The following is a 13,741-nucleotide window of genomic DNA, read 5'->3' as shown; positions in this document are numbered from 1 at the left end:
CTGCTGTGCATGGGGTTGCTATGAGTCGGAAATGACTCGACGGCACTTAACAACAACAAAGTAAGTGGGGCATGCCTGCTACTCTGGTCAGTAGTCTGGCCACACTGGAGCTCTCATCACCTGTCTCTGGGATGGTGGGATAGCAGCTGGGTATGTGAGCACAAGTCTTTGTTTGCTGGTCTCGCAGGGCAGCTGAGGATGTAGCTGACATTGCTGGTCAGGTGATGTGTCTGTCCAGCCAGTCATCTGGGCATGGGTGCTGGAAGCGTTCTCACTGGTTGCTGGGTTGGGTGTTACGTGTGCATACTGTGGGGTGATCCGAGTGAGGGTGCTCGGGTTGTTGGTCACTGGGTGTGTGGTATGAAAACTATCACCAATGGTTCCAGGTGGGCAGAGCTACACAGGGAGTGGTCAGAATGGCCACAAGTCTCTGGTTGCAGGTACGTGTGCAGGGGACAAGGCAAAGGGAATTAGACCAGTCCACAGATACCTGCTAGGAGGATGTACTCTGTCCACTAGAATGCAATGTGGGGGAGGGTGTGCCACTAGTCCTCAGGTCCCTCAGGCATATATAGCTAGAGGGAGTAGGAAGCACCACTGGTCTGTGGGCTCCCAGCACAGGTGGCTAGGCATGGAAATGGGTACGGGCTCCTGGTGCCTGTGACTGAGTGGAGCAGTGGTGCCGCTGATCCGTGAGCCCTCAGTGCATGCAACTGGAGCATAGGAGCAGGCACCACTGTTCTACAGGCTCCCAGCACGGTTACTGGGCAAAGAAGCAGGCACTGCTGATCTGTAGGTACCTGGTACAAGTGGCTGAGCAAAGGGGCAGGTGTCATTAGTCCATGGTCCACAGACTCAGGGGGCACAGCAATGGTGTGTGCCAATGAACTGTGATTGTGTACTATTGGGGGTAAATGACAGGGATGGTGGAACATCACAAATTCTGGGCTTCGGGCTTAGGAGACAGAAGTGGGTACATTGGGTGAAGAGAGGGTACTTAATTTTCACAAGGCAGGGAGCACTCCTGCCTGGACCTGGACATAAGTATAGAGTCACTCCTGCATGGCTGTACCAGGTGATGGGGCCTTTAGCTGGGAATGCTACTTGCTTTGTCTCAGTATGGTTGCACGTGCAGGTTTGGCTGCCAGGGTACCAGCAATCCATAATTCTCCACGTCTGCTGTTTCTGTACAGTCTCTCCTTCCACCTGGCATTGAGTCTGATTCTTTAGCCTTGCCTTTGATACTCAGGTTTCAAAGGTGTCATCTATATCCAATTTATTTATTTTCTCAGTCTTTGTTGTAAGAAGGATGTTGTAAGGTGTCTGACTACACTACTATCTTGGACCACCTCCCAAAGCCTCCTATCTAATGTAATCTTTATGTATTTTAGAGTAAGGCAGGCTTCATTTCTCAAAAACAAAAAAGTAGCACAACTGGAAAGATTGTGGTAATGAACGAGACCAGATCCTAGATGGTAAACTGTTTATTTTTTCTAAGAGTACAAAGAAAATTTCTGTAACAAGTTTTCTTTCATGCAAGAGCACTGCCATGGATTGAAGTGTGTTCACCCAAAACACATGTCAAATTGGCTGGACCAACTTCTCAGTGGTTTGGCAGTTACATAATGATGTAATCATCACCAAGATGTTATCTGATTTGATCCGCTAATCAGTTGTGAAGGGATTAGGGTGGGGTGCAACACCCTTACTCAGGGTACAGCCCTATTCTAATGTAAGGGTAATTTCCCTGGGGTGCAGTCTGCATCATCTTTTACCTTACAAGAGATAGAAGAAGAGAGAAAGGAGCAGGGAGGAAGGGACCTAACTACCACTAAGAAAGAAGAACTGGGAGCAGAGCTTGTCCTTTGGACCAAGGGTCTTGTGCTGAGAATCTCCTAGACTCAGGGTAAGATTGATGCCAAGACACATGTAGACCTCTGTATTGGTTATCTCTGTGCTTCCCTAACAGAAAATACCACAAATGGGCAGCTTTAACAAACAGAAGTTTATTCTCTTACAGTTTGGAAGCTTAAGTCTGAGTTCAAAGTGCCAGGCTCTAGAGGCTGGGTGAAAGCCCTTCAATCTTGGGCTTCAGCTTTGCCTCCTGCTCCCAGGCCACTGAAGCTGGAGGCTTTTCTTCACTCAGCTGTTGGCTGCCGAGGCTGACAAATATAAGGTTGACAAGTAAAAAGGCACAGTCCCAATGTTATCAAACAACACGGCTGGCCACTAATTCAAGACCATTGACAGTCCCAAGATTGGCAAAGCATGGCAGACTGCTGAACAATGACTCAGCTACATGTAGGGTTCAAGCATGCCATAAACTAGAGACCATTTTCAAAGCTGCTTCTTATATATGAGAAGCAGCCACATCCCTAAAGCAGCCACTCAGCTACTTGTGGTAGATCCCATCATGGAGTTGATTGCCAGTCTCATCATGGGGAATAACTACCACCAGCTGCCCAGCCACCAGGCCCAGCCAAGTCGACACACAACCTTAACTACCGTAACCTCCAAGGAATGCCAGCCTCACAGATGTTGAAAGGAAACAAGGACTTTCCCCCAGGGCCAACAGAATAAGCCTTCCCTTAGAGCTGGCACCATGAATGTGGACATCTAGCCTCCAAAACTGTGAGATAATAAACTTCTGTTTGTTAATGCCATCCACTTGTAGTACTTCTATTATAGCAGCTCTAGATAACTAAGAAGGAGCTCTGGTGGTGTAGTGCGTAAGGCACTTGACTGCTAACCAGAAGTCTGGCGGTTCAAACCCATGAGCTACTCCTTGTAAGGAAGGTTGGGCAATCTATTTCTGTAGTGTTACTGCCTTGGAAATGCAAGGAGGGGTTGCTATGAGTCGGGTCCGACTCGATGGCACATAACGACAACAACATGATACTTTTCAGGGCCCTCCAACCTTGACACTGGGTTCAGCCATGTGATTTGCTTTGACCAGTGGAATATTAGCAAGCATAACACATACAGAATATCAAGTAAAAGGACCTGTGAAGTTAGGTTTGCATTTCTTTCATTGCCATGAGAAATGCACTAGCCCACTGGCCCCAGAAGGAGGATGAGAGACACATGAAGCAGAGATGTTCTAGCCAACATGACCCACTCAAGCCCAGCCTACAGCAGAGCTCCAGCTGACCTACTATAATAAAAGATACATGTTTTAAGGCACTGAGTTTTGGGGTGGTTTGTTACAGAATAATAGCAAACTGGTGCAGCTCCCATAACTGTTCCTGATTTTTACCTTTATTCCAGGGCAGAATGTTCCTTTCCACCCTTTAAAGTCCACAGGACTGATCTACCGACACGTATGGGGCTTAATTTGTTTGCTTTGGGGTATGCATATTCTTGTTTGGGGTGTGCTTCAGCTCTCAAGCCTATGCCAATTTACCTAGGAATCTTTGAGGGCATGAATCATGTTTTCTCCATTGGATTGAGAGTGGCTGACAGTAAGAGTCATGGTCCTCCTTTCAGATCTCATACCCAAATCCATTTTCTCTTCATCGAGATTCATTTTCCTCTCTTCACTGCCTTCTTTGGAGACTTTGTTACCACCCTCACACCCAGACTTAACCTACACTTGAATATCTTCAGCTCTTTGCCAATGGCAAGGGAACTTGGAATTGGCAAAGGCATTAGATGCTGAAAGAATAAGTCTAGTAGCTGTCTATTTGGCATGTAGCCAGACCACACATACACACAAAAACCACCTCTCTACCCTCTTCCTCTCTTCGAGGACCACAGAAAAACTGACAGCTGGTGCTCATGATCAAGACCATCACCACACATATCATGAAATCAAGTAACCACAGACCTCAGAAACCACTATGACATGGTAGGAAGTCAGGGACAAAATGGAAGAAGGTATTTTCTCTGCCCAAAACATCTTCCGTTATACCTGGAAAATTTCTACTCACATTGAAAGGCCAGTACAAGAGTCAAAAGCTTTTGATATTACACTAAGTGTGCCATAAGCAAGACTATTACACAAAATGCTGCAAACAAGTTGGATTGCTTTAGAATTTATCTCAACCTTTATTTAGCAAGAGGTGTATAACAGTTATTTATGGCAGAAGAGCTTGAATGGCCAGACGTCAAGAGATTTTTGTTTCAATTACTAATCAGTGTACTTAATGGTACTGCCAATATATGAGGCATGACAGTTCTGGGTTGGGTAGGATTGTTCTGTGCATTGTAGGATAGTTAGCATACCTAGCCTCTGTCTTCTATGTAACCCTCAGTCATTGTAACAAATGTGAAAGACCCGCTGACATTTTCAGAAGTCCTCTGAGGGCACTGGTACTCCTAATCCTGACTTCTGGTATGGAGAACTTGGCCTTGATAATTGATTTAGGATGATATTTCTGGGATCTCAAATATTTTTTACCTTGGTTTACCCTGAGTCAGAATTATCTGGGGTGCTCATGTAAAGTGCATATTCCACTCATACCTCCAACATTTCAGAATCAGTAAGTCTAGGGTGAGGCTGAGGGCTGGACTTTTGGGCATTTTGAACAAGCCCTCTAGAGGATTTTGATGCATGGGGGTCTGCAGGCCACACTTAAGAGAATCTCTGACCTAACTTATGTTTCAAAAATCCAGACAGCTTGAGATTCCCAAGAGGGAGATGACATTCTTACCTTTGGAGAGTTTGAGCTGGTTGGTGTGATACTTGGAGCTGCGTGTCAACCTTGGCTGGACCATAATTCTGTGTGGTTTAAGCAATTGTGATGTGGGTTATTCCCTTGATGGGATCGGATGTATATATTTCGAGCAGGCAATCCATTGAAAGGGCATTTCCCTAGGGGTGCTTCCAATATATTTGTGGACATCCCGAGAAAAGAGACACTCTTCTGTGGATCGGGATTCTGTTGTACTGCCTACCACTATCTGTGAGTGAACAATCCACGATTCATCATTCGTTGGAGTCAACAGCCAGTATACTGTCTGCCAACCTTGAGCTCATCAGCCCCTACAGCTGCGTGAGTCAGGAAAACCCTCCAGCTTGACGTTTGATCCAAGAACTTGGGATTTGCCAGCTTCTGTAAGTGTGTGAGCCATTTTCCTAAGATAAATTTCTCTTTCTCTGTATGTATATATAAGCTTTACTGGTTTTGCTTCTCTAGAGAACTCAGCCTAACACAGTTGGGAAGTGTTCAGAGGAGACATGAATGCTGTAAGAAACACATGACTCTAAAAAAGATAAACAAGGCTTATCATGAACACTGGGAAGAAGAGGTTTTCATGATCCTTACCAACTCTTCTTTGACGTAAATTTAAGATGTCATATTTCTTTCTTCTCGCTTGACTTTATACAAGCTACTAGGAACCAGTTTCATCTTTTCTCCATTAGTCTAGAACCCTCAGGAGACCACAGCATCAAAATGAAAGGGACTGAGTCCCTAACAACACTCTGAGTCTCCCACCCCCAGCCATGTTAGTCACAACCCCTCTGCCATGTTACTCATAACACGCATCAGGACTGCTAGTTTCTATGTCTATTCCTCTCCTCCTTCTCCCTACAACACATGCAACACTAGAGTTACTTCAGGGCAGAGAATATGTTTGATTTCTTTCTCTACCTTCAAATATCGAGCACAGGGCATATCCCAGAGTGCAGAATTAGGAAATGTTTGTTGAAATTAGGAAATAGGCTAAGGGAGCAAGGGCTGAGTGGGCTGGAGATGTTTCTAGGTGGACAGAGAATCATTTGGAGTCACAAGATAGTGACAGAAACCTGAGGTCTTTGGGGGTAGAAGAAGAGCTATGTGAAAAACAAGAATAGCTACAATTTCCTAATCACCAACCACAGGGTAGGCACCTCTTATCTCTTTCCAAAACTCTCTTGGGTAAATATTATTATCTCCTGTTTACAGATGACTGGAGCCCTGGTGACTCAGTGGTTGAGGGCTTGGCTGCTAACTGAAAGGTCAGCAGTTCAAACCCACCAGCTGTTCCACAGGAGAAAGATATGGCAGTTTGCTTCTATAAAGATTATAGCCTTGGAAACCTATGGGGCATTTCTATTCTGTCCTATATGGTCCCTATGAGTTGGACTGACTTGATGGTAGTGAGTTGATTTTGGTTAGTTCATAGATAAGGCTACCAAGGCAGTATTAAGAATCTAATTCTGAGTTCCAAGTTCCTGGGTTTAAGTCTTGACTCTACTACTTACTAGATGATTGACCTCAGGCAAATTGCTTAACTAAAATGAGGGTAATAATATCTATCGAGGGGCATTTGACTGCTAACCAGAAGGTTGGCAGTTCAAATCCACCAGTCACTCCGCTGAAGGAAGACTGGGCAATCTATTTCCATAAAGATTTACCATCTTGGAAACTCAAAGGGGGGTGCTATGAGTTGGAATCAACTCAATGGCAGTGAGTTGGGCTTTCTGGTTTTGAGAGTTGTGGTGAGGAGTCATGGTGGTGCAGTGGTTAAGTGCTCAGCTGCTGATAGGTTGGCAGTTAGAACCCACAGAAGAAAGATGTGGCAGTCTGCTTCCGTAAAGACTTACAGCCTTAGAAACTCTATGGGGCTAGTTTTGGTTCTCTAGTGCTGCTATAACAGACATACCTCAAATGGATGGCTTTTACAAAGAGGATTTTATTCTCTTACAGGTTAGGAGGCTACAAGTCCAAGTTCAAAGTGCCAGCCCTAGGGGCTGGATGAAAGCCCCTCAACCTTGGGCTTCAGCTCTGCCTCATGCTCCAGGCCCATGAAGCTGGAGGCTTCTCTTAACTCAAGCAGCTGCGTGGCTGCTGAGGCTGACAAACCTGAGGTTGACAAGCAAAATGGCACAGTCCCAGACTATGAAGCAGGCCACTTATTTCAAGTCCAGAAACAGTCTTAAGATCAACAGGAAACATGGCAGGCTGCTGAATGAAGACTTGGATATATGCAGGGTACAAGTGTGCCAAAAAAACTCAGAGACCATTCTCAAATCTTCTTACATATTGGAAGCAGGCCACATCCCTAAGGCAGCTACTCAGTTGCTCACAGTAGATTCCACCATGGAGCTGATTACCAGTCTCATCATGGGGAATACTACATCTAGCTGCTCAGACACTCAAAACCAGGCCAAGCTGACACACAACCTTAAGTACCATAGGGCTGTTCTACTCTGTCCAATAGAGTTGCTATGAGTAAGAATCAACTCCATAGCAATAGGTTTTGGGGGTTGTTGTGAGAATTATTTAAGAAAACACATATATAAAGTGCTTAGAACAATGACTTGGCACATAGTTAAGTCTCAGTACTTTGGTTATGGGTAGGGGAGACAAAGTCATCGGAAATAAATGACAAAATTGGGATATGAGCATCAAATCTGTGCTTTTAACCACTTAGCTCCATCCCCCTCAGTAACTCACCTCTCTGTGTCTTGCCCTAAGTGGGTGCCTACTGCCTTCCTCTTTTCTTCCTCAGCCAGCTTTTCTCTGACCCTTAATTGACCATAATATGAAAGTTAAGTGCGTATATACTCTATTAATCAAATAACATTTTGTTTTCTTTGTTACTTATTATCTCAGGGTATGATTTAGTACTTTCTAGTTCTCTTTCCTAAAACCAAATGCCCTAAAATTACTTGTACGTTGCTGTTATGTGCCGTTGAGTCGGCCCCAACTCATAGCGACCCCTCCTTGGGTTTCCGAGGCAGTATCACTACGGAAGTAGGATTGCCCAACCTTCCTTTCGAGGAGTGGCTGGTGGGTTTGAACCACCAGTCGTCTGGTTAGCAGGCAAGTGTCTTAGCCACTATGCTACCAGAGCTCCCAAAAATTACTTGTATAGGGCGCTAGATATCATCCTTCAGGCCCAAACCAGGGGTCTGTGGATCAGCTGACCAAACAAAAACCTTTCATTCCTTCTCCTCTCCTGCCTCCGTGTGGCCAACTCAGGTTACAAACAGCATTGCCACTTGATTTGGCAGCACAGGGATGTAACTTGATCTTGTTACCTGGCACTCAGTGAGCATTAGTGATTAAATATATGTAACAATTATGGAGAAGCATTATATATTGTGGTGAATTCCAGCATACTTGTGTTGCCTTGGGGATTTTCTCTGCCTAAACAGCATTTATTTATGTCATCTCAGATCAGATATCAGAGATGACTAGACACAGTCCCCTAGGACTTTATAGTCTAACACGTAAACAAATACTTATTCAACTTTGCCAACTACACATGCTGAAGATACGGTTACCCTATAGGAAAGTGAGACAAGGCCACTCAAGTCGCCAGAATGTCTATATCTCACACTTAGCGTGTTAACAATAGACAACTTACTGAGAACTTTCTATGTGCTAAGCAAAGTACTAAGTGCTTTATGGGGCTGAACTCATCAACCTCTCATCCCATCTGTTATTGAGACTATTCAGGTTGGAAAAAGAAACCCCATTATTCACAGACTCCAAATTCAATAAAGACGTTGGGCACTTTTGTGGTTACTAGCAGACATGCACAAAAATGCAGATATGCACAGACGTTTTGTTAGCTACCATGGAGTCGTCCCTACTCATGGCGACCTCAGGTACAACATGATCTGACTTTTGTAATCCATGGGGTATCTGTCTACTTTCCAGAAGTAAATCTCAGGCCTTTTTCCCTAGTCTGTCTCAGTCTGGAAGCTCCACTGAACCTGTTCAGCACCATTGCAACACACAAGCCTCCACTTACAGAGGTGGATGGTGGAAAACTTTCCAGCTGAGACTGAATGAGGCTGATTCGGTATTCTTAGGGACTTATTAGCATGTATCTACCACAAATAGCGAGAATCAACTTATTTGCCTGAGCCAGGGTTTGAATCCAAACAGTCTGACCCCTCAGATCTTTTCTGACCAATATTGCCATAATCTATAGGCGCATACATATATGACTGCTTCCTCCTGGAGAGACAAAATAGACTTATTGCAAAACGGGCATGGGGGCCGCATCTTCTGACCTCTTCTAACCTCACAAGGGAGAAACAGAGTCACCATCAACAGTCCAAGGCTTATTCCTACAAGGCCAGACATGCCACACCTTCCAGCCTTTTTACCGACTCTGATACCAACCGTCCCTTCCATAGGACTCACTACTTCTCTGCTGGGTTCAATAATTCATTGCAGTGGGCACACAAAGCTCGCAGACAATACTCACCATTATAGGGTTTATTAGGGAAGTCACAGGCTACAATTCAGGTTGAGAAATGCTCTCAGGACACAATTCTCTGATCAGGAGAGTCTCCCTCTGCTGTGTCCTCAGGCATGCCTCTCTGGCCCTTGGCCTCTCAGCCTGTTCTCTGCCCTGCTGGGCCAAGCGTTACGAAGTTCTCTTAGCTCTGCCGATAGGGGCCCTGAGGTACAAGCCACTCTACAAGCAAGCCTCCTGTCCAAGGACACTCAGCTTTCTCCCTCTGTGCCCCGGCAAAGCCAGTGCTCTGTCTCGTGCCTCTTGGTTCCACAGCCGGAGTCTCTCAGCAGGGGTGACTCTCAGCCAGGACATCTCTGCCTAGGAGGTTCAGTGCAGGGACCTCAGGTCAAAAGGTGCGCCCCACTTCACCTCCAGTTCTTCTCTGTTGATGGCAGTCAGATCCTCATTTCTGCCTCTGTTGTTGTTGTTATGTGCTGTCGAGTCGGACCGACTCATAGCGACCCCTCCTTGGGTTTCTGAGGCAGTATCACTACGGAAGTAGATTGCCCAACCTTCTTTCCAAGGAGTGGCTGGTGGGTTTGAACCGCCAGCCTTCTGGTTAGCAGTCAAGTGCCTTAGCCACTATGCTACCAGAGCTCCTTTGCATGGCTAGAAAAGCCATAACATAATTCACTGCACCACACTTATTAATGATCCAGAGAGGATGGGAGATTTGAGCTGCATCTTGAAGGATAAATAAGGTTTATTCAAGCTGCTGAGGAGGATCAGAGAGTCTTAAATAAGATCCTATTTTAATAAGGCTACCAGGACTTTGTGGCGGATGGATAGTAAATAAACAGATGACATTTATGGACTATTTAATAGGTACCACACTGTGCTAAAAACATGGGATAGTTACTATGCTTGTCCTCATTCGAGAGACCAAAGCTCAGAGGGACTAATAAATTTGGTCATGATCATTCTCACAATCAAAAATAAATTCTTGGAGTCGGAGTTGGTGGGTGAAGGAGGCAGCGGTGAATCACTTTTAAACCACGCCAAAGCAGGAGCCAAAGCTAAATTCCAGGAGGGTGAGTGCTATGCTCTCATGGGCCTCTTCTTATGAAGCAGTGTGGAAAGGTTGCCATAAAGGACAAGCAAGTGAAATACTCTCTGCATTACAGTGGTTGGAATAAAAACGGGGATGAGAGGGTTCCAAAAAACAGGGTACTCAAGTAGGTAGACAGCAACCTGCAGAAACAGAGCGAATTCAGAAAGCCAATCAGGAGTGGTATGCAGAGGGGGAAGATGAGAGGGGCTGCCCCAGGAAAGATGTCTGGTCTGCGACAGAAGAATGTTGAGGTGAAAACAAAAAGGAATAAACCGAAAACTCCTGGAAATAGAGATGGTGGCAGTACAGTGAGACACCTCGGCCTCTTTGGAAGAAAAGGGCCCGAGTAGATCCTACTGTTGAAAATGAGGAAACATTCGTGAACAGAGCTGAAGTTAAAGTAAAGATCCCTGAAGAACCAAAACCTTGGCTTCTTGATGACTGGGACTTAATGACCAGGCAAAAACAGTTCTTTCATCTTCCTGCCAAAAAGAATGTGGATTCCATTCTGGAGGATTATGCAAATTATAGGAAATCTCCAGGAAACACAGATAATAAGGAATATGCTCTTACTGAAACTGACAGGAATAAAAGAGCACTTCACTGTAATGTTGCCACTCAGCTACCCTACAAATCCGAGACCACAGTGTGCTGAACTTCTCACAGATTACCTTGATGCACCCATGTCCCAGTGTACGGAGCACCGCATCTACTGAGATTATTTGTATGACTTGGAGCAATGTTGGCCTACACACCTCTGGATGAGAAGAGCCTTGCTTTATTACTCAACTATCTTCATGATTTCCTAAAGCACCTGGCAAAGAATTCTGCCCCTTTGTTTAGTGCCAAAAAAAAAAAAACCACCAAACTCACTGTCATCCAGTTGATTTGACTCATAGTGACCCCTCCTTGGGTTTCCAAGGCAGCATCTCTACGGAAGTAGATTGCCCAATAGTTCTTCCAAGGAGTGGCTAGTGGGTTTGAACCTCCAACCTTCTGGTCAAATGCCTTAGGCACTATGCCACCAGAGCTCCCTTATTTAGTGCCAGCGATTATGAAGCAGCTCCTCCTGAGTATCATGGGAAGGCTTTACATTTGGATCTCTGTAAACACATTTTTGTTCCTAGTCCTGTTGTATACAAATGACGTACTTTGAAAATATTAGTATATAACAAAACTGATATAAGTTTGTTTTCTGTTTGATTTTAAACAGAGAAAATAAAATGGATTAATAGCGCCTTTTTTCTTTCATTTCAAAATAGCTACCAGTGATTTCAATGATGGACAATGGAAAGACATGCTGTAGACTGTGTTACTGCCTAGTTGAAAAAGCTGCTTTTGAATGCTGGTGGTTCTATTCCTTTGACACCACGCACTTTTATAGCATTTGTTAATGCTATATGACAAAATGCTCTGATTCCTAGTGCCAAAGGTTCAATTCAGTGTAAATAACCCAACACACTCATCCATTTGTGCTCTTTTCAATGGTGCTTAAAGATCTCATCCTTTGCAAGTCATCTATGTTGTTCCTCAGGCATTTTATCCCTGCTCACATGGTTGAAGAATAGTGGCTTGTTTCATGGTTTTCGTATTTGTGTCTAATACACATTTTAACACGATAGACACAATGCATTGTGGAGCTAGTGGCTGGACAAGCCAATCTTTTCAGATTTGTTCCAGGAATTGTTTTACAGATCTTCAATAAATTTTTTTCTTTAAATTTCAAAATAATAAAATTAATTAATTAATTCTTGGGGCAAAGGGAATAAAAATGAGAGTGAGTTTCTCCAAGAATATCTTTCTACATAGTGTTGGCTTTCAAAAAAGCTAAAAAGAGTGAAAAAAATCAAACTACAATTGAATTATCCAGAACTAACGAAATCTACTCCTATAATGAATGTTGTTGTTATGTGCCCTCGAGTGGTACCCGACTCATAGTGACCCCTCCTCAGGTGTCCGAGGCAGTATCACTATGGAAGTAGATTGCCCAACCTTCCTTTCTAGGAGTGGCTTTGAATTGCCAGTCTTCTGGTTAGCAGTGAAGTACCTTAGGCACTATGCTACCAGAGCTCCTCCCCCCATAATTAATAGATAACACAAAAAGAATTAATTCATATAATTTGTTAACTCATCACTCTGTACATCATTAGAATACACTCTAAGAGCAAAAAAAAGAAAAGAAAAGAAATTTTGAAAATTTTGGAGTTGTACTAAAGGCATAGACATAATTATGAAACTATTATGTGTGTATTATGACAGTAAAATTTTATAAATATGTGGGTGTTGGGGATCTCATTTTCATTGTGTGGTGAGGGAGAATGGGGGAAGGTAAGATAGAATTTTGTGTTTGAATTGTAAGTATCTGTATAAACGATTTTTCTAAATAAAAATTGTGTCCTACTCTGTCCACTGAAAGGGTGTAGAACCAATGGCACCCCACTATCAATGAGCACACCTAGCACCCAGATGTCAGTTCCAAATGCCATTCTCTACTAAAAGGAAGCAGAGCTTCTTGGGAAAATGGCTAATTCCAAGTCATAAATAGGAAAAGTACCACATGACCCCCGTATACCTCAGGCCAGAAGGAAGCACTTAAAGACTAATGAGCCAAGTCTAAAGAACACAGCAACTAGCTTGAAAAGGCTGCCACTGGCCAAATTTGAGACAAGCTGAAAATCAAAAAATGATGGTATTAGACACTGAATTTTTAAAAATCTATGAAGCCACGGTGATACCTAGAGAGGAAGAAAGAAGGGAAGGCAAAGCTCTTCTTTGCCAAAGATTGCCAGGTAAAACGTAAAAGGAGTGATAGAAAATCCTGTTTTTGCAAGGCTATTAATTTGGTTCAGGCAAAGATCATTAATGGATGCTTAAACTAATAGTTCAGAGGTTATTGGGGAAAAAGATACTCACACGTCTCATGGTACTCATGTCATATGTTACTTAGTACTAACAAAGGGGAAACAGTTTTACAATGTGGACATCTGCACTCACCACCATAACCAAGTGATTAACTTAGGATCAACGAACGGACATCAGGCACCCCTGACTTGATGCAGGAAGAACTATGCAACATCACCTCTGGTCGCCAGAAATGAGGAAACAATCAGATAGATATCAGAATGTGGGGCATCCCATGAGACATTTGGTCAGGACTCTAAAAAGCAGGCCTTCAAACCAGCTCATGTTGGCTCATCCCCGTTGAGAATTTGTATTTCCACCCCAGATACACTGAATCAGACTATGTTTTCACAAGAGCCCCAGGTAATTCTCATGTATAATACCTTTTCTTATCTTGTTAAAATGCCGATTCTGATTCAGTGTATGTGGGGTGGAAATACAAATTCTCAGCAAGGGTTTGAGCCAGAATGAACTGATTTGAAGCCTTGTTAAAAAACTACTGACATGTAAAAAATAAATAAATAAATAAAGGTAGAGGGACTGTTGCAGCTTTAAGAAATTAATGTGAACCTTGTTTGGACCCTGGATTTAAAAAAAAAAAAAAAA

At 43.7% G+C, this 13,741-nt stretch overlaps 1 pseudogene; it reads left to right on the top strand.

Moving 5' to 3' along the window:
* The first annotated feature begins 10,343 nt into the window (after positions 1-10,343).
* On the top strand, positions 10,344-11,380 carry LOC103193494 (annotated as a pseudogene).
* The last annotated feature ends 2,361 nt before the right edge of the window (positions 11,381-13,741 follow it).

The sequence above is a fragment of the Orycteropus afer genome, unplaced genomic scaffold, assembly GCF_000298275.1.
Source record: "Orycteropus afer afer isolate SDZICR_OR568_19922 unplaced genomic scaffold, OryAfe1.0 scaffold00037, whole genome shotgun sequence".
Lineage (NCBI taxonomy): Eukaryota > Metazoa > Chordata > Mammalia > Tubulidentata > Orycteropodidae > Orycteropus > Orycteropus afer.
Note: the sequence above shows the minus strand (reverse complement) of the source record. Positions and strands in the feature narration are given on the sequence as shown.